This window comes from Lutra lutra, chromosome 16 (genome assembly GCF_902655055.1).
Source record: "Lutra lutra chromosome 16, mLutLut1.2, whole genome shotgun sequence".
NCBI classification, from domain to species: Eukaryota; Metazoa; Chordata; class Mammalia; order Carnivora; family Mustelidae; genus Lutra; species Lutra lutra.
The window spans coordinates 25,305,955-25,327,604 of NC_062293.1; the positions used below are offsets into that span (position 1 = coordinate 25,305,955).

General features: G+C 46.2%; 1 long non-coding RNA gene across 1 annotated transcript; it reads right to left on the reverse strand.

The window, feature by feature from the left end:
• Positions 1 to 3,176: 3,176 nt before the first annotated feature.
• On the reverse strand, positions 3,177 to 21,606 carry LOC125088190 (uncharacterized). The gene is made up of 3 exons (XR_007123605.1): positions 21,056 to 21,606; positions 20,281 to 20,365; positions 3,177 to 3,576 (listed from the first exon to the last, which is right to left on the reverse strand). It is a non-coding gene; the product is annotated as an uncharacterized LOC125088190 (long non-coding RNA).
• Between the last annotated feature and the right edge of the window lie 44 nt (positions 21,607 to 21,650).

A 21,650-nucleotide genomic window follows, 5' to 3' on the forward strand; every position in this document is an offset into this window, starting at 1 on the left:
CCTGCCTGCCTCTGCCCCACAGCGAGCCCCACACAGCCCCCCAACCCCCGCTGCTGCTGCTTATCTGCTCTGCGGGGCGGAGACCGGCCCCCTCAGCCCAGAACTCTCATAGGCCTACAGAGTCCCAGACCCCGCCCCCCAACCAATCCCCGGCTTGTTCTTTCCATTCCGGAGGATGACTGGCCGATATGCCTAGCGATCCAACCCAAGACCCCACCCTCATCCCGCCCCCTCCCGCTGGCCTCCGTCCGAGGGGGCGCTGATTGGTCCGTCCGGAAGAGGGCTGGTTCTCCGGTGCCGCCAATGAGAAGACGCAGAAAAGGGGAGCGTCACACCCAGTCCCAGGTAGTATGCAAATATACTATCACGTGACGTCAGGCTAAGCGGGGGTGGGGCCGGGTGGAAGATGGAATCAAGCACTAGTGAAATCATTATGGGGGGGTAGAGAAGAGTATCAAACTTTGAGCAGTTCAGCCTGGCAAGCACCGAGAAAGCGATAACTTCAAAAAGCATCACTTTTGATTTAACCTAAAAATATTAGCTGTGAGTCCTCATAGGATCTCAGTGCTGCTCGAAAGCTCCAAAGTAAGATTCTACAAATTAATGCAAAGTTTGCATATATTTGCATGCGATTTGCATTATATTCATGCACTTAATGGCCACCGTGTCTCATGTGACACCCACATTTGTCTTTCTCCACGTTTCCAAGTCCCTAGCTGGTGTGGGTCCAACTCCCCCCGCCCCCAAAAAACACCCAGCGCTAGCCTGTAAATTATATTGAGACTGAAAAGGAGCAGGGAATTTCCCTTCAGAGCCGTCCATTCCAAGTCTAGCTTAGCGGAGTGGAAGGAACAAAGTGACTGAGAAACGTGCCCAAATTTGTACAGTGACTCCATTAACAAATCCTGGTCTTCCCAGTTCAGCGCTCTCTGACCTACAATGAGATGGTCCCCAAAGAGAATGCATGCAGTTGTAAAAATCACATGCTGTAATATATATGAGGACATTTGGGAAGGAAAACAGCATTTTAGTTACTATTAAAAACTATTACTCTTCAAAAGAAAAAAAAAAGTATTACCCTTGGTATTTATTAACCATTTTGTTCTATATAAGGAAAAAGCAGAAGGCAATCAACCCTGGATCCTCTGCCATAAGGGACTATACAAATAATTGGATAATTCCCTCCAGATTTATATTTAGCTATGAATTCTATTTTTGATCTTGCTACAGATTTGTCTTTCTATTTCTGTTTTTGCCCACTTTAATGTTAAAATGAAGGTATTCCCTGAAGCCATCCTAGCTAATCAGAGAAAAGGAGGTAATCTGGGAGCATCCTGCAAGGCAAGGAGAGGTCATTCTGTGATTACCTATTGAAAGCACTTAATACCCAAAGTAGAAATTTAAGCACTGGCTGAATATTAAAATCAACCTACATACGCACAACAAATGTGAGGCAATGGAACATCCTGAAGTATGGTTTTCTTTGCGAACAAAGAGTATGTGCTCTAGCAGATTCTAAGGGTTTACATCAAGATCTGACATTTGAGGGGTGCCTGGGTGGCTCAGTGGGTTAAGCCTCCACCTTCAGCTCTGGTCCTGGTCTTAGGGTCCTGGGATCAAGCCAGGTGTCGGGCTCTCTGTTCAGCAGGGGCGCCTGCTTCCCCCCTCCCCCTCTGCCTGCCTCTCCGCCTGCTTGTGATCTCTCTCTCTCTGCCAAATAAATAAATAAAATCTTAAAAAAAAAAAATCTGACATTTGAAATCTTTTTTATTGTCTGGGAAATGCTGTATTCCTTTTCCATGAAGAGGATGACTTTAATACTGGCAGATAGGGATCAACAAAAACTGATGGATGATAAAGAGTAATAGTCTTTATAAACTTAATTCAGTTCTTTTTTTTTTAAAGATTTTTATTTATTCATGGACAGAGAGAGATCACAAGTAGGCAGAGCAGCAGGCAGAGAGAGGTGGAGGAGGAAGCAGGCTCCCCACTGAGCAGAGAGCCCGACGTGGGACTTGATCCCAGGACCCTGAGATCATGACCTGAGCCGAAGGCAGAGGCCCAACCCTCTGAGCCACCCAGGCGCCCCAACTTAATTCAGTTCTTAAAAAAAAAAAAATCTTGCTATGGACATTGGGGAGGGTATGTGCTATGGTGAGTGCTGTGAAGTGTGTAAACCAGGCGATTCACAGACCTTTACCCCTGGGGCTAATAAAATATTATATGTTAATTTAAAAAATAAAATAAAATAAATAAATAATAGAGCATTTTTTAAAAATCTGGCAATTTATAATGTTCTTCAAGTGCAATCAGTTCAAAGTCTTCATATACTTCATATACTTTTGTATACTTTTTTCTTTTTTTTAACTCTTACGACAATCTGGAAGAAGAAAACCGTAGATTTTTATTACAGAGCAAGTAGGAAAACCGAGGCCCAAAAAAGTGAGTCCTTTTGATTTCTAGCTCAAAAGGATCAAAAGATCTCTATCAGATCTTATTGGACCACCCTGCCCCCATCTCTCCATTAATAAAATAAGCAATGGTAGCAGCTATAACATTCACTGGTTTCTTTCTTTACACCAGGTATATGTGTATGTTCCTTCATTTAATGCTCATGACCACACCTATGAGATGGTGTGGTCTTCAGTGAGATCTCTTCAATGAGGTTTCAGAAAGAAATAACATGCCCAAGGTTATTCAGGCAGTCAGGCACCAGACCTGAACTCCTATTCTTGTAAAACTTTGTCATGAACACAGATGGATTACTATTTGTATTTTACATAAAGAGTCTCCAAAGATGCAAATTTGCCTGAGACGTTAAAATGAACACTTGCCTAGTACTTTACAACTTTCTTATACATCATCTCATTTAATTTTCACAATGGGTATGTAAAGAAAAAAAATAAAAACAAAAAACAAAAACACAGACATTATTATCCCTGTTTTATAGAAGGCTAACTCACAGATGTTAGGTGACTTCCTCCAAAATCATCCACTCAGTAAATGGCAGACCCAGGATTTATATCCGAGGTCTTTTGACTCCAAATTGAAGTACTTTCCCAACCAACACTCAACTTCTAGACCATTGGCCTACCTAAGAGCCAAAGGATGGCTAGTTGATCTCTTGAAATCTGTTCTTTCCTGAGATCCATTTTGGGACCCCTCAACATGTAAATTCTCAGTCATTCTTAGGAGATGATGGGTAATTTTTATTGGTTAAGCCATACAGTGTGTGTTAGAGGGCAAAGCCCTAAATGACGAATCTTGAAATGCTTTGGGCAGGTGGAGTCCTTTCTCTCTGCAAAAATCACCTCCATTAACCTCACAGAGTGGTTCTAAAGATAATATGGCATAGTAGTAGGCAGATGCATTCTTCTGTTGGAAAGAAGGCTAAGGTGGATAGTCTCAAGGACACGGTGTTTAAATTTTGTTCTAAAGCCATAACACCAGGAATTGAGGACCAGGACAGTGGAAGAAGAACCAATGGAGATGGCACAGCTGAAGAATTGGATCTTCTGAGTCCAGAGAGTCATGGTCCTTCCAGATAAGTTGTTGGCAAGAGACACTCGAGTTGACCTAGCCGGAGTGAGAAGGCAAGCCTGCATAGGAGATCCCCGTCTCCTCCTTACACAAGTATCATGCCCAAGCAGCTGTCTCTTATTCCCTTCTCTATCACCGATAGCTTCTCCTGCCATGGGCTTGATGGAGGGGATAAAGACCTCATCTGAAGATAAACCCTTGTCTTTTTCCTCCACTGAAGGAAAACCATGGCTTTGAGGAGGCTGTGTGCTGCTAACGGAGATGCCTGGCCTTACAAAGCATCTTGTAGCTTGCAAAACAAACAAACAAACAAACAAAACAACCCTTTGTTACTGTTCCCCCTGTCATCCTTATCAACATGATAGTTATTAATTCACTCAGCACAAATTTATTCAGATGATCACTAGGTACTGGACACAGAGCTGGGCACTAAGGAATGACAATAATGTTCAGAGACATGGTCCCTATGCTGGAAGTCACAACCCAGCAGGCCTTGAAGCCTGTGTGCAGAAATGGTACCCGGCTAGATGCTATCTGATTGAGACCTGACATGGTTCCTGCCTTCAGAGAGTTTGGGTCAGAGGCAGGCACTCGAAAACAGCAAAAGTGGAGGACTACATACACGAAGTATGGCCATACTTTGCAGGAGTCTCAGGGAGTACCACGACCAAAGACTGGAGGGAATTCTACCAGATCAGAGGATCAACAAGGAGGTCTTATCCTGCTGTCTATTGAATTAAGAGAAGGCTGGGGTCCTCATAACCAAGAGAAGGTTTCTAGTTCTGATGGTGCTGTCTGGCCCAATTTCCAGGGCACCTTGACCCTCACCCTATTCCTCTGTGCCACAATTACAAACAAGCATAGGAATTCCAGACCACCATTTTTACCCTCCAAAACCTGACACTTCATAGCAATTGTTCAGAGAATAGAGAGCTCTTGATATTCCTGGGTACCTGGCGGACTGTCTCTGCACTTTCAGGTAAATGTCCAAGTGCTTACGTCTTTGGGCCTCAGGTTCCCAAATAATAAAACAGAACATAAGATGACGCAGACACACTGTGTCTCTTTCTGACCTACCTCCTTTCCTCAGCCTCTGTCTGAAATGTCAGGTCCGGCTCCTCAGGGAATGAGATCCTGAGGAAATGGGGTCAGAACTGAAGGAGCAGAGCAGCCGGAGAGGGATGGGGCAGGAGGGTTGAGGGAATGAATGAGGTTATGGGAACAGAGTAGGGAGGGGTCCCAGCCCTCAACACTTCTCCCACTGTGGTGGCTTCTCTCTCCCTCTCTCCCTTCCCTCTTACTCCCAAGGTAACTCGATGGCCTGGATTTCGACCTTGGGGGCTGCCTCTGACACATATCATCCCCTGCTGTGGCCCACCACTTCCTGTCTTCTGGCTTACTTATCTCAAGTGCTCATTTTCTGTCTTTCAGACTGGATGACATTCACTCCTTCACTCTTCCTCTCAGTGGGAATCAAACTTTCCTGCTAAATGGCAAGCTATTTAAAACGAAGATTCCTAATCCTTAACCATATAGGATATGGTGGAAGTTCTAAAACAGGTAAAGGGTAAATATAGGATCAGAGACGTCAAAATTTTGGAATACTGGTCCTAGTGACACTCCATGAAAAATACAAAGTAGATTTTTTTTTTTTTTTTTTTAAAGAATTGAGGGGGCGCCTGGGTGGCTCAGTCACTGAAGCATCTGCCTTCGGCTTGGGTCATGATCTTGGGGTCCTGGGACTGAGCTTTGCATTAGGCTCTCTGCTCCATGGAGTCTGATTCTCTCTCTCCCTCTGCCCGTCCACCTACTCATGCTCTCTCTCTCTCTCTTTCTCTCAAATAAATGAATAAAATCTAAAAAAAAAAAAAAAAGAAGAAGAAGAAGAATTGAGAGAGATGTTAGAGACTCTTCCTGATCAGTCCTCTGATTTTACAGATGGAGAAATGGATGCCTAAACAAGAGAAGGGCTGGTCAGAGGGCACTCAGGATATCAGACACAGGGTCAGAGACCAGGGCTCCTGCATGCTGTTCACTGTTGTCTCAAAACAGAATTTAGGTGGAATATGATTCAGCAACGAAAAGGAACAACTATTGCTATGTGCGGTAGCATACATAGACCTCAGACACATGATGCTAAGTGAAAGAAGCCAGATGCAAGAGACCACATATTATAGGATTCCATTTATATGAAATGTCCAGAAAAGGCAAATTTATAGAGACAGAAACAAGATCAGTACTTGCCTAGGGCTGGGATGAGAACAAGGATTACCTGAAAACAGGCCCAGTGAACTTTTGGGGAGGACAAAAAGGACCCATAACTGGAATGTGGTGATGGTTGCACAAATTTAGAAACTTACTAAAGGAAATGACATGGTTATAAATATATAATAAGTCAATTCTGTGGTATGTAATTTATACCTCAATCAAGCTGTTTCCTAAAAAAGAGGAGTTAGATATGTGTATGAATGAGGGATCTCGGATGTGCGGCAAGCCCTGCTCATCTTTTAAGGGAATGTCTTAGGAAACAAACAGAGCTACTCTCATTATTTCCCTTTTAAAATATCACTGTGAGGGGTACCCGGGTGGCTCAGTCATTAAGCATCTGCCTTCGGCTCAGGCCAGGGTCATGGGATCAAGCCCCACATCGAGCCCCACATTGGGCTCCCTGCTCGGGGGGAAGCCTGCTTCTCCCTCTCCCACTCCCCCTACTGTGTTCCCTCTCTTGCTATGTCTCTGTCAAATAAATAAATAAAATCTTTTAAAAAAATAAAAAATAAATAAAAGGTCACTGTGAAAGACAGAAGATTTGGCTTTTTGGCCTACGGAACACTCAGGCTGGCATTTTTCATTCGTTACACAAGTCCACCTCTCTAAACTAGAGAAGTTTCCTAAGGAGAACAGGTGTGTCTTGGTCATCACTCTCATTACTCAGCAAGCGCTGGGCCTGACATGCATGCAGGGTCTCACAAAAATGAACTTGGCTTCTGCCAGGTCATCTGATCACAGGTGCCTTGGAGAACCATTTGGTATCTAGAGCAGTGCCTTGCTAGGAACAGTTTGTGCCACAGCCCCCACTCCCACCACCAGGCCTTCTCAGAGATCAGAGTCTTTGAAGAAGACAGGTTGGGGGGGCGCCTTGGTGGCTCAGTGGATAAAAGCCTCTGCCTTTGGCTCAGGTCGTGATCCCAGGGTAGGATCAGGAGGGAGCCTGCTTCCCTTCCTCTCTCTCTGCCTGTCTCTCTGCCTACCTGTGATCTCCGTCTGTCAAATAAATAAATAAAAATCTTAAAAAAAAAAAAAAAGACAGGTTGGGTTATGCACACTCCCAGGAGACTGCAGAGTCTCAGCTCCCTTTATTTTTTTTAAAGATTTGTATTTGGCGGGGGGGGGGGGGGGGCGGCACCTGGATGGCTCAGTCAGTTGAGCGTCCGAACTTCAGTTTTGGCTCAGGTCGTGATCTCAGGGTTGTGAGATCGAGCACCACATCAGGCTCCATGCTCAGCATGGAGTCTATTGAAGATTCTCCCTCTCCCTCTGCTCCTCCCTTTCTCTAAAATAAAGAAACCTTTAAAGATTTGTGTTTTTTTAAGTCATCTCTATACCCACTGTGAGGCTCAAACTCACAACTCGGAGATCAAAAGTTACACACTCCACCTACCGAGCTGGCCAGGAGCCCCTCAGACCCCTTGACTTCTCTCTTCCCTTCCCATTTACCTTAAATTGGCCTCAAAAATACAATTATCTGGGAGCAAATAAACTACACCACCATAAACGTTTTCTATCTGATTCCACATCCAATCCCTCTCCCTTCGCCTCCCACCACGCACCAAATCAGGCATCAAGTATCACGAGATCCAACTAAAAAAGACTGTAAATGTAACAGAAGGAAGGAGTTGATTAGAAAGTTGGTTTGCAGTCTGATTTCCTTTAGATCCGGGGCACAGGCTCCAGAGGTTATTTTCAGAGCTCAAAATATTATCTCTAAAGGGTTTTTGTAATAGATAACTGTGAACTATCACCAGAGGCTTTTTCACTTTTATTCTCTGGTATATGAGGTTTGCCCTTGACCCTGCCTGCCTCCTGGCAATACTGTCTTCTTCACCATCTGCTTTAACCTCCAGGTAGACCTCACTTCCTCCAAACATTCCTCAGCGGGACTAGTCTGGGACTAATGATTCCCTCAGCACTTAGCTAATTGGCTTAGGCGTTCAACTTGCTGCCTATTATTTTGTCCTAGCTTATGGGTAGCTTTCTTATGTCTGCTAAGTCATTTCATATATTTTTATCCCTTCTCCCCAGTTCGGAAGAAGGGGAACCATTCGCTGTAGTATTTTTTGTAAATTTATTCATTCGAGGTGGTGGAGGGGGAGAGGGAGAGAACCTGAAGCGGACTCCGCACTGAGCAGAGAGCCCAATGCAGGGCTTGATCCACAACCAACTGGGAGATCATGACTTGAGCCAAAACCAAGAGTCGGACGTTGAACTGACTGAGCCAGCCAGGTGCCCCCTGCTCTTGTATTTCGTGTCAGCCCCTAATGTGAGCACTGCTCTGGGCAGTGGTGAGTCAGTATTGGTTATTTAAGACTGTTTCTCCAACTTATCACTCTTGAATGTTCCTGATCACTCTTGGGAGTTGAGGTTAAAAGTCCTGCTGACCGAAAGGAGGGAAGGAAGTCTCCAGGTTTTGTGAGGACTCATGTTTATCATCTGGGGTTCCTCTTTAAGTTAAGGAGTAAGAAGTTATAGAATTAGGTACAAGGCCCTAGAAGGGTTCTGTGCAAGGGAGGGGATCAGACTCTTAAAGTTTCATTAAGCTTCACGGTAAGCTTTGGTTCTGATTGGAAGAATGAAGTCCGGTTATATCCCATCCAACTCTTGAGCCCTGACTAAATGAGGTGCCTATTCCTGGTTTTCCTGTGGATATCCTGTATCCAACGCATGCATTCCACGAGATGGCTTTGGCTCAACAAAATGGCTTTGGCAGCCAAGTCTGTCTATCTCATGAGAAAGTCCCAAAGGGCTGGGTTGTCGCTCTTCCCATTTAGTAATTTTATGACACTTAGAACCGTTCTCCTTTCAGAGCAGGTGGTTTCTCCTACTTGCATCATGGAGGGTATGAGCTTGTGCTCAATCCTAGAAGCCCCCAATGGCTCAAAGACTCGAGGAATTGTGTTCTTGTACAGTGGAAGGGCTTGGAATGTTCCAATACATTCCACCAGTGGCCTTTGTGACCCCTGCTTCCAATCAACTTGGGCAAAGGCCTGGTAGTTTACAAAGTAGCCTGTATTCTGCTGGGGTAGGAAGCAGTTGGACCTTGCTTATTCCATGCCACTCTGATAATATCACACGAGTTGGCACTTTCCTTGGAAGTCCCACCCAGAAGCTCTATCCAATTCTTTGACCTCCTGGGTGTTTGCCCAGAATATCAAGCGAGGATTTAGAAACTGCCCTGTCAACTTCTTGGCCCAATACACTCAACTCTGAATTCTTCCCAAGGCAGATTGGAAATTCTGGGATCCCTGAACCAGCAATGGGCCTGCATTCCTCAAAATGCCCCAGAAGTCTGCACCACCTGTGCAGACATTAACATCAGCCCCCCAGGAAGGAAGTAATGTAATCGGGATGCCAAAGGCCATGTGTCCCTGTTACATAGCATTAGAAGAAAACATCCAGTTACTGGGTGCTTACTATAGGCTATGCAATTTGCACACATAGTCTCATTTAATACTCATAGTTATTATACCTTATACAGAAGGTATAATTACCCCCATTTCACGGGTGAGAAAATTGAGGCTCAGAGAGGTTGGGAAACGGGTTGAAGGTTATATGGCTAGAAGTGACAGGTCCACCTGCTTTCAAAGACTGTGTGTATAACCACTATGGGGCAGGGGGGTCACCACCCCTTACCCAGAGGTCGAAGGTTGGAGTTAGGAATACAGGCCAGACCAGTTATGCCACCCGTCAGACCACCCACTCCCCTGCCTCCCTGCCACTTCCCCAGCCCTAAACTTTCTAGAATTCTAACTTTGTTTATACTGCAGGAAGCAGTGCTCAGAAATTACGGAGGTAAGCCTAGCAGGTTCCAGCTGTTCCTGGTGTGGGAGTTGAACACTTTTTGGAACTTTTCCTTGGCAAAAGCATGTCTTTCCTTCAGTGGACTAGCTTAGGATCAAATCCATTTGCTCCCTCCAAGCTTCCTAGCTTGGGGGAGGAAAGAGAGATGGGGAAGCTGGGGGATTTCCATTGGGAGAAAGGAGAGAAAATGAAAGGAGGTGGAAGGGTTAGTTAGTGCTGCTCTCTAAGCAGGGCCGCCAGAGTTCTGGAGCCAAGACTCAAGAAATTTCTGCAGTATGGGAGGTAAAGTGAGAAAGCTCTTTGTGGGGGTCAAAAGAGAGGCAACAAGAGGAGGCCCTAGGGAACACTAGGCAGAGGAGGGTGGTAAGAAGGCAAGAGCTGATCCAGGACCGAAAGTGTGTTTTAATTCTGAAACCACCGTGATCACAAAAGGAAGGGCCTTACCCCTTGACTCTACCTCCCCCACTTCTGGGGCAGGGCAGCCAAATAAGGTGCTCTCCGAGGCCAGAAAACACCGGCCGCACTGTTGGTCCAGCCTGTCCGAGCGTGTTGGGGACCAGTACCCGACTTGTGGTGTTTGGCAGATAAATAATGAGCACCCCTGCCTGTTGCCCATTCTCTCTTCTCTCTGCTTAGTTTGCTGCAAACTTCTGCCTGGCAGGGAGCTCCAGAAAGGCGTGGGGTAAAAAGGGTCCTCCAGACAGTATTTAATACTCTGTGATTTATAGGCTGCTGGAAGGGGAGGGGTGGGGGAGCTGTGAGGGGAAGCCCCTGGGACTAGTTTCCATGACGCATCAGTACACCACGGACAAGAGTCAAAGTATTTTCTTGATTCCTGTGCCTTCAGTTTCCAGAGACAGCCCACACACCCTTCCTGGGGCCCAAGGCTTGGGTACCATCTAGGCTGAGACCCATGAAACTGGCTAGAATGAAACTAATGGACCTACATCCAAATCTGCAGGCTCTTCTGTAAGCCTTGCACTGCCGGGGGAAGGAGAAATCAGTGAGGTCGAGCAGCTCAAGAGCTGTTTTTGGAGGATTCCCTTTTTTCATGTACAAGAATTCTTTTGAACCCTCCATGGCTCCAAGAAAAACTATTCGAAACGTCCCTGCTTCAGGGGCCAAGGGGTTAAGTGCCAGGGATGGAAGGCTAAAAGCCAGAGATGCTGGTTGAAGGGATTCTTGGGATCAGGGCTAATGGCCTCCCTGCTGTGGGCTTGGGAATGCCAGGCCCAGGCTTTGGTTGCCCTGAGAGATGCAGCCATTTTTACTCCTGACTGAAGGGCACCACCTTCTGGGACTTTCCCTTCTCTGGTGAAAAACCAGAGCACAATATGCCCCAGAGACCCACAGGGCATGTGCCCAACAGTCTGGAGGGCACTGAAGGAGATAACAATGTGGGGTACGATGAGACTGGTGCTTTATATAGTTTACAGTTTGGTTCTGGCTGGTGGGAAGAAGATGCCTTCCGTGAGAGCGCCCGGTAAATGCCCTTCATAAATGTGATCTCAAAAGGTCAAGGGATGGGACTTGAATAGCCCTAATGTCCCTGAAACAGTCTATTGTACGGCTATTGTCTCTACATGTAAAGGAACCCTTCTTGACCCTATTCTGTACTTTTCTCTTTTTCTTGCCTCTGGGGTTTCCCAAGTGAATAACTCCACACTACCTTGTCTCGAGACCTGAGTCTACTGCCTTTAAGCTTTAACAAGAGAGTTCACCCATGTTTCTTGAATTCCTACTATGCACCAGGCATCACACTCGGTGCTAGGGGGATGGAGGTGAACAACACACATAGTTCACTTCTTTGCCAAGTCCACAGTCTAGTTTTCAATGGATTTTCCTTTGTGCTTTGGGATTTGGTAATCCAGCAGGCAAGTAACTGCTTTCCATTTTCACACGTGGGGCTCAACTCCTCAGCCTCCCTCCTTCCGCAGTCTTTTAAAGTTCGCCTCATAGGGTGACTTTCCCACTTTTCCCTTGGCTAATAATTGACATGACCTTTTTCTGGACTCTGATGGGTCTTCCTTGGGAGGCAAATGACAGGAATTAGGCACTATATTTTGTATACGAATGTGATATGCATGTGTAGACATGGGTAACACAATGTTTTCTAACTTCCTTCATTTAAATGTTGGCCATGCTTTCAAACACCCAATAGTGAACCGAGCCTATCAAGCACGGTGCTTGGTACTGAGGATACTGTGGTCTGGGGTGTATGTTAGGGGATGGAAGATAAAGAATCCAGAAGTCACACAAGTCAATGTGTACATATAAACCGAGATGAGAGGTATGAAGAAACGTACAGGATGCCTAAGGGTATAGAAATCGAGGCCTGAATCTAGTCTGGAAGTTTTAGGAAACAGTTCCCTCAGGAAGTGACATTTGGCCTGAGATCTGAATGATTAGTGGAAATAGGTGAAGAAGAGTATGAGGAAGAACATTCCAGGCAGAGTAAAGTGCAAAGGTCCTGAAGTGGAAGGAACCAGTGCCCTCCAGAAGAATTGCAGGGAGGCCAATGAGGCTACAAACCAGAGAATAAGGTTGTGTAAGATGAGGACTCCAGCTGCCAGGTAAGGATTCTAGTCTTTATTCTCCAGAGGCACATGAAAAAATCTACAAAAGAGCTAAGAGGGGCAGCTGAGTGGCTCAGTGGGTTAAGCCTCTGCCTTCGGCTTGGGTCATGATCTCAGGATCCTGGGATCAAGCCCCACATCAGGCTCTCTGCTCAGTGGGTAGCCTGCTTCCCCCTCTCCCTCTGCCTGCCTCTCTGCCTACTTGTGATCTCTCAAATAATAAATAAAATCTTAAAAAACAGAACTATTTAATTAAAAAAAAAAAAAGAGGAGCTAAGAATGGCTGTTTCCCCCAGATTACTGATGCTGTTTGTACTTGTCTTGAAGGAGAATAGTAATGATGGCCTGAAGTGCTAGGAATTTTCCCAGTGTCCTGGCATGGTGTGGCTCTGCCCTGGGGAGGCCCAGGACTCACCAGCCAACCCCAGCCCTGCAGCCCTCCAGGCAAGGGATGGCCCCTGCTCACGTGGACGGAGGAGCAGGGGTGGAGGGTGGGTGGAGTGTTTTGCCTGAGGTATCAGCTCTGCAGTGACATCTGGAACAGCCCCAAGACTTTTCGCTCTTGTTCCTAGATAAGTCTATCATGTACTCCCCCCTTTTAAAGGCCTTCTCACCCTGCCACCCTTCTTGTACAGCTGTTCTTCCCATCCAATCTGGGGAAGGCCCCTGGATAAGAATTCTTGATTACCCAGAACCTGGGGTTCTGACCTGCTGAGTTCTGACCTCAGCACTGTCTAGAACCATGTATATTTACATACCCTTGATAGCTTTGCACTGGTATTATTGGAAGTCCTGGGAGAAAAGGGTCATGATGATTGGATGGTTAGCCTTTCAGAAGGCCTCTCCTTTCTCGGACTATTTTTGGGAGAATGTGGTTTGGTGTAGTGACATCTACTGGCAAAGCAAGGCAGGTAAGCTAATGACCAGATAGATGCCTACTTACCCTCAAGTAATTTCTAGGCTAGTAAAAACAAACAAACAAACAATTATCTGAAGCCCCTGATATTGGTTAGAGCAAGCTAAGAAGCCCACAGTTGTGGGTTTGGACCGTATATGTGTGGGTTTGCCTTAAACAGAGAAATGTTTTTCCTAGTTGCAGCTTGCCTCCCTAACTTTGGCCAGTTGGTTCATGTTTGGCTACAGTTAGTCACAAGGGAGACTGGGTAAGCATGTGTATATGACTCAGAGGGACCCATTCCTAGCCCCCATTCCTGGGAAAGCATCTCCCAACAAAATAAAAAGACCCACAGTTTACAAATGGCAAAATTCGGGGTCATTTTTCATCCTCCCGAAGCTTGATTGGTTTGGGAATTTTTTTTTCCCCTTCCTGGGACTCGGTTTCTCCTAGGTCACTGGGAAAATACTGTCTACATAACCATCTTCAAGGTTCCTGTAATGGGCAAGACTACTTTTATTTATTTATTTTAAAGATTTTATTTATTTATTTGACAGAGAGGGATCACAAGTAGGCAGAGAGGCAGGCAGAGAGAGAGGAGGAAGCAGGCTCCCTGCGGAGCAGAGAGCCCAATTCGGGACTCGCGGGACTCGATCCCAGGACCCTGAGATCATGACCCGAGCCCAAGGCAGAGGCTTAACCCACTGAGCCACCCAGGTGCCCCAAGGCAAGAGTACTTTTAAAGTGGCCCCTTGCCTCTTGCTGAGGTAAAAAGGGAGACTGCCTCCTCATGGCTTTCATGCCTGTCACCTCCACACTCCGTTCAAGGGGCCATTCTCTCTCAGTAGCCTGCACACTTGACTAGGAGCTTACCCCTAGAGGTCACAAGCAAGCCAGAGTGAAACAGTGAGGAGAAAACACTAGGGCAAGAATTACGAACCAAAGGTTCTGCATTCTTAATAACACTGACTCCGTAACTGACTAGGGCTCACACAAAGCATCTGCCTATCTATTTATCCATCCATCTGACCCTTGTTCAGACTCAAAAACAAAATCCTCAAGACCCCAGCAGAGAAATGGGTAATGAGTAGGATTCCATGGAAGAGGAAACAGAACTAGTAAAGGAACACATGGGAGAGACGAAAGTAAATCCTTACCAGGAATCAAATCCAAAGTACATCAGAGGGAGACACAGTTTTCATTTTGACTAAAATTGTAAGATCTTTTTCTTTTCTAAGATTTTATTTATTTACTTGACAGAGATAGAGAGCACAAGTAGACAGAGCGGCAGGCAGAGGGAGAGGGAGAAGCAGGCTCTCTGCTAGGCAGGGAGCCCAATGCAGGGCTCGATTCTAGGACCCTGCAATCATGACCTGAGCTGAAGGCAGAGGCTTAACCAACTGAGCCACCCAGGCGCCCAAGATCTTTTTTTTTTTTTTTTAAAGATTTTTATTTTTAAGTAATTTCTACACCCAAGGTGGGGTTCGAACTCACAACCACAAGATCAAGAGTTGCACGCTCTAGACTGAGCCAGCCCAGCGCCCCAAACTGCAAGATCTTATGAAGTGGTAACACTCACTTCTGGGAATAATGTCTTAAAACTGGCACCTCACACGATGATGGTGACACTTCACATTTGGGCAAGTCTTTGGGGAAAGAGAAAAAGTGATACATACATAAGGGGTAGACATAAACACAGAATAGAACTACAGAGGCGTGCAGACGCTTGAGGCAGCATTATCTGACGTAAAAGATCCTCAGTAATCCCACACAGGGGACTGAGCACATACGTCACAGTACCACAAGGTGACGTCACACAATGATCATAATTACAATTATGAAGACCATAGAGAAACATGGCGCATGTGGAGAATACGTAAATATGAAATTTCATGTAAACAATGGGTGCATCTAAACAAAAATATGCACGATAATAAAATGTGTTCATGTGGTGAAAAATTGGAAAGGTCATCTGTGAAAAAGAAAACTAGCTGTGGGGTGCCTGGGTGGCTCAGTGGGTTAAAGCCTCTGCCTTCGGCTTGGGTCATGATCCCAGGGTCCTGGGATCAAACCCCACATCGGGCTCTCTGCTCGCCGGGGAGCCTGCTTCCCCTTCTCTCTCTGCCTGCCTCTCTGCCTACTTGTGATTTCTGTCTGTCAAAAAAAAAAAAGTTAAAAATAAATAAATAAATAATAGTGTCATTTCCAGTTCCCCAATTATTAAAAAAGAAAAAAAAAGAAAACTAGCTGTGTGACAGCAGCAAGATTAAGGAGGTCTTATTCTCTCACAACTTATTTAGTGTTGGGGCACCTGGGTGGCTCAGTCAGTTGGGCCTCTGTCTTCAGCTTAGTTCACGATCCCAGGGTCCTGGGATTGAGCCCCATGTCCTGCTCCCAGCTCAGCATGAAGTCTGCTTCTTCCCCTCGCCCTCCCTTTGCCCCTCCCCCTTGCTCACGCTCTCTCTCACTCCCTCAAAAATAAATAAAATCTTTTAAAAAAAAAATACCCAAGCACCTTATTTACTGTATTTCTGTTGTGTTAATGTTTGAAAAGGTGGAGGGGTTAGTGCAGGTGAAAGTCATACTCTGCCAGCCCCCTCTATACACACTTGTCCTACATCTTCTGCTCTAGGAGGGGAAGGACCACATCTGCTTATCCACGGTTGCACTCAGCTCCCAGCCCAATCCTAGCACTTATCAGAGGCTCAGTAAATATTTGTTGAATGAATAAATGAAAGTGCCTGCAGTCCAGAAAGTCTCAACCCGGGATCACTGGGCACATTCCATTCTGGGGAATGAAGAAGAATTTGGTTTTGCTCAAAGAAAAAAAGGAAGGCGGGGCACCCAGCTGGCTCAGTCAGTACAGCAAGTAGCTCTTGATCTCGGGGTCATGAGTTCAAGCCCCACACCAGGCTTAGAGCTTACTTAAAATAAAATAAATTTTTTTTTTTAAAGATTTTATTTATTTGACAGAGAGAGATCACAAGTAGATGGAGAGGCAGGCAGAGAGAGAGGGAAGCAGGCTCCCCGCTGAGCAGAGAGCCCGATGCGGGACTCGATCCCAGGACCCTGAGATCATGACCTGAGCCGAAGGCAGCGGCTTAACCCATTGAGCCACCCAGGCGCCCCAAAATAAAATAAATTTTTAAAAAATGAAGGCCCATCCATAAGGACAATTCCCCCGTCTTTTTGATAAGTGAATTTGGGCTTGGAGAACCCAGGGAGAGACAGTCTGCTAAAGCGAACCCAATTACCACCCAGGAGCATATGTCGCCCTGAGTCCTTTGCTGCCATAACAACACTGTGTAACTATAACTACAGCCCTGGAGGGCTTTGGCCCTGTCAAATATGGAAAAGGATGTCTTTATCACAACCAGCCTTTGTGCGCAGACTGACTTCCCTAGGGAGCTTAGATCAGGGAAGGGAGGTAGATAAGTGCAGGGAGGTAGATAAGCGGGGAGGTGAAGGGCAGGAGAGGGAGAATTGCTATTGAATCAGGATTAGGGTGATTTTTTTTTTAAGCAATTCTCAAAATGTAGTTATTTGACTGTTTAGTTTTGGTGGTTATTTATAACCCCAGCTGCAGAGGCGGGGAGCTGTGCCTGAGCTTGCTGGGATCTGTCCTATGTCTTCCCCAGGGGTGGGGTTGGGGGCGAGTGGTAGATAAGGGTGATGGAGAAACTAAATTCACAAGGGGTCCAAGAAGGTAAGAGAAGTTCCAGACCACTTCCAAGAAGAGTGAGACAGAAGTGACCCTTAGTGACTGTGCTGACTCCATGTTGAAGGCAGCTGTGAATGGAAAGATTTGGATATGAATTACGGTCCCATCAGCAACCTCTGAGGGTCTCCCAAAGGGCCAGAGACTAGGCCAACACTTCTGTTGAGAAGTCACGAGATTGGCCTGGCTATGCTAGCCCCTCCCAAGGGCAAGGCAGTCTTCTCCACCTTGACAGTGGGTCTGCACACAAAGTAACTACCATCTCTAACCCCTCCTGGGCACATCCCTGGTCAAAAACAGGCTTCAAGGAGAGAGAGTGGCTGGTTCTGGGCAAGTCTTACCTAACCAGCCAACACCTGGCAGTGGTCACTGCATTTACTGAGCCCTTGAAGAGGACAGGCGGCCAGGGCGAAGCTGGAGACGGGGTTTGACGGGGTAACTCGGCCAGGCAAGGCTCCCAACCTCCCAGGAGCTCCCAGACCTTTGAAGCAAACAATAAACAACTCCACTTTGCATTTGAAATACCAAACGTACCATTTTACTAGCAAAGGGAGCATCTTATTTTATTTTATTTCATTTTTTAAGGATTTTATTTATTTGACAGAGAGACACAGCGAGAGAGGGAACACAAGCAAGGAGAGTGGGAGAGGGAGAAGCAGGCTCCCCGCTGAGCAGGGAGCCTGATGCGGGGCTTGATCCCAACACCCTGGGGTCATGACCTGAGCCCAAGGCAGATGCTTAATGACTGAGCCACCAGGGCAACCCAAGGGGAGCATTTTAAAGGAAACTGAGGGATCGTTTAGGGAGCTTACAAATGACAAGATATAGATACAAGAAAGACAAGACAGCCCCACGCCCCCTGCCCGGTTCAGTTCCTCTTCAATTCTGGATAAGGTTATTGTCTGTTACAGAGGGATTCTCACTGGTCTCCCTGCCCCTCTGACGAGTCCCCCTCACAGCTTCTAGAAAGAGATCTCTAAGTGCTAGTGTGATTGTGGGACTACTCTGCTTAAAGGCCTTCAGAGATGTCCCATCACCTCCAGTCCAGGCTCCTCAGAAGGAGGAAGCTTTGCCAAAACCATTCCTGCCTCTTCTCTGGCAAACCCCCAACTCCACCCTGCCCTCAGTCAGTCAGTCACTGCCACATACTGTGCTGCTCTGTCCCTCTGCACTTTTGTGCACACTGCTGGCTCCCTTTGCACTGAAAGCCCCTCTTCTGCTTGCCTGCTGGCAAAGTTGTCTGTCCTATGAAACCCCATTCTTCTTTCACCTATTCTAGAAACCCTTTCCTTTACCCTCCAGACAAAACACTCTACTTCCTCCTCTGTACCATGTCTGACCCTTGCTCATCCTTCTATTTTTCCACAGTATTTGGTGACCATGAGATTACTGGCTTGGGGAGACATGGTGTTTTGCCCCTATTGGGTGTGGCCCAAAACCTGAGATAGAATTCCCGGGCTTATCACTCCATGTTTCTTGAGCTGAGGTGAGGTTGAACAGACAAAAGCAAACAATCGCTAGACCTGGTAAAGATATATTCACTAACAGTAGGATGTTAGCCATGGCTACGGTGACTGAACTATAAATATCACTAACGACAGCCATTTACAAGGTATTTACTGCAGCAGGGACTGTGCTAAATGCTTTACGACAGCTGTCTCCTTGAATCCTTACAATAACCTGGGAAGCAGCTGTCAGTGTCCCCATTTCACGGATAGGAAAACTGAGGCACGAATTAAAAAACCTGTCGGAGGGGCGCCTGGGTGGCTCAGTGGGTTAGGCCGCTGCCTTCGGCTCAGGTCATGATCTCAGGGTCCTGGGATCGAGCCCCGCATCGGGCTCTCTGCTCAGCAGGGAGCCTGCTTCCTCCTCTCTCTCTGCCTGCCTCTCTGCCTGCTTGTGATCTCTGTCAAATAAATAAATAAAATCTTTAAAAAAAAAAAACAAAACCTGTCGGAGAGCAATGCAGACAGAAAGTGGCAGAGCTGAAAGTCAGTTCCCGATCTGACATCGGAGCCCTGGACTGGGTACTAGTAGAGCTATGACTATACTTTTTTTTTTAAATTAAGATTTACCTATCCATTTCAGAGAGAGCTCAAGAGAGAGAATGAGTGGCGGGGGCGGATGGGGGGGGGCAGAAGGAGAGAATCTTCATGCAGACTCCCTGCTGAGCTCAAAGTTTGACGTGGTAGGCTTTATCCTGGGATCCACCAGATCCTGACCTGAGCTGAAACTAAGAGTCAGACACTTAGCCTTCTAAGATGCCAAGGCGCCCCAATCAGGAAAAGCTTTCTTTCTTTTTTTTTTTTTTAAGATTTTATTTATTTATTTGACAGAGAGAGATCACAAGTAGACAGAGAGGCAAGCAGAGAGAGAGAGGAGGAAGCAGACTCCCTGCTGAGCAGAGAGCCCAATGCGGGACTCAATCCCAGGACCCTGAGATCATGACCTGAGCCGAAGGCAGCGGCTTAACCCACTGAGTCACCCAGGCGCCCAGGAAAAGCTTTCTGAAGAAAGTAAATGTTCAAGAAAGACGTATCCAGGCAGGAAAAAAAACCTGTGTGAAAGTGTAAAGGCAGGAGACACAGTGGAGCTGAGCAGCCTGTGAAGTCTGGTGGTGAGGCTGGGCCCGGGCAACTAGCCAAGAAACTTTGAAACCAACATCAGTTCCTGCTTCAGGAGCTAACTGAGCCATGATGAAAATGATCCTTAAAGTAAAGATTATATTTGATTCAGATGAAGAAAGGAAGGAAAAAAAAAAAAGCTTTTAGGGTTCCCTCTTCCCCATTCTTAAATATACCTAGCTGTTCTACTTTCCTCTTAAGTACACGTTTTCCTTTTGATCATCTCTCTATCCTATTGATGTTAGTGTTTTTTCATTTTTCTTCCAGAGTGCACACTTTCCAAGGACAAGAACCATGTCTAAATGAAACTGTAAATCCTTCAGCATCAGCTGCAGTGTTTGAGAATTCAGTGTAAGCGATTAATGCTGAACATCTGTAATGCTGGTATTTATATGATGAATGGTTAAGTCAGGATAGGATTTTTTTTTTTAAAGATATTTATTTATTTATTTGACAGAGAGAGAAAGAGATCACAAGTAGGCAGAGCGGCTGGCGGCATAGGCAGTGGCGGGGGGTCGGGGGGGTGGGGGGTGGGGAAGCAGGCTCCCCGCTGAGCAGAGAGCCCAATTCCGGGCTTGATCCCAAGACCCTGAGATCATGACCTGAACCGAAGGCAGAGGCTCAATCCACGGAGCCACCCAGGTGCCCCAATAAGATCTTATTCTAAAAGACTAATTGCCACGGAGGGATATTTCATCATCTTTGAGTGCTATCCATTCAGAGACTGTGGAACGGTAAACATGTTCTGATTGACTGGCAAGCATTTAGTGTGGGCGTAGCATGGTCTGGGCACACTATTAAGGATGACACAGAAAACTGAGACAGGCTTTTAACACAAGATCTTCTTACCCTAGTCTGGGAGCCAGAGCATCCACGACTGACCTCAGAACACACCAGGAAGTGCAAAATAACAGTAATAGTGGGAAATTAAATGCTGAAGAGATACAAGAGGAAGAAACGTGAGCCCTTTTCCAACAAGTTCTTATGTGCAGTTCAACCTTAGGTAGGTTATTCAGAGGTATTTATATGAAACACTGAAAGCTAAATACTAAATACTGAAAAGCTGCAGGTCTTACCACTAACCCAGAATATCCCAGACAACGGCAGTGCTAAGGGTCTGGAACTTGAACTCTTCAGAGTCCTCTGTTTTTCTCATCAATCAGATGTTTATTTTCTGCTGCTTTGTTCTTTAGCTTGGCTGGTGGGGGGGAACTGGGGTCCAGGATTCTAACTTAATGACTCTGAAAGCATTTCCTCCAGCGAGGTTAAATCCTCAACGCCTGCTCTCCACTTTCCAGCTTTTTAAAAATGGCTTTTTTAGCCTGACATCCTTGACCAGCTTTTCCTTCCTCTCACAACCAACCCCATTATTATTATTGTTGTTTTTATTATTTAAATACCCATTGCCTTTTTTTAAAAGCCAATTCGCTAAAAATATTCCTTCCTCTTCTTCCCTCCTCCCCCAACTCCTGACTCAAGCATTTTGATTTCCAGAGATCCCTTGGGCTAAAAGGAGTTCACGGCTTCTCCGACTCTGGTACCGCGCCGGCACCCACCCCCACTCCCGCGGGCCACTCAGGGCTCTCAAACCCAGACAGAACGGGGGAAGGAGGTGGGCGCTCACCGTTGAGTGAAACTGGGGAGTCTTTGGAGCTACAGCTTCTGGAGAATGGTTTTACCTCTTTCCGCGACGTGAACGGCTAACTTACTTGCTGTTCGCTAAGGGCAAGGACAATGTCTCCTCTACCAGACAACGAACTTCCTGATGATGGACGCTACCCTTTAGTTCCTTTTACAAGCCCCATTCCCACCACTTTGAGATACAGAATGGCTTTCAAGATACAATTTCTTGTGCAAAATATCCCTTCCCAACTTTGAGTTTATACGATAAACAGAAATGTCCTTTAGCCAATTAGGCAACGAAGGGGTTAAACCTCAGCCACCTGATGGATTCTGGGGGTTTCCTTCCTCGACTTCAGAAATTAAAACGACCGGGAAGGGAAATTTTGCCCAAGGTAAAAATGAGAACGGCTAACTTCAATTGTCAGGCTTCAGCCCCAAACAAGAATGGCTGCCCACGTCCACAAAAGGTGCCAATCCCCTAACTAAAAATGGCTGGCCCGGATTTCTACAACTGTGCTACTCTCTGCCCAATTCCAAAATGGCGCTCACTAGCCTCACCAGGAGGAGCGAACCTCCCAGCATCCTCTCTGGCCCTC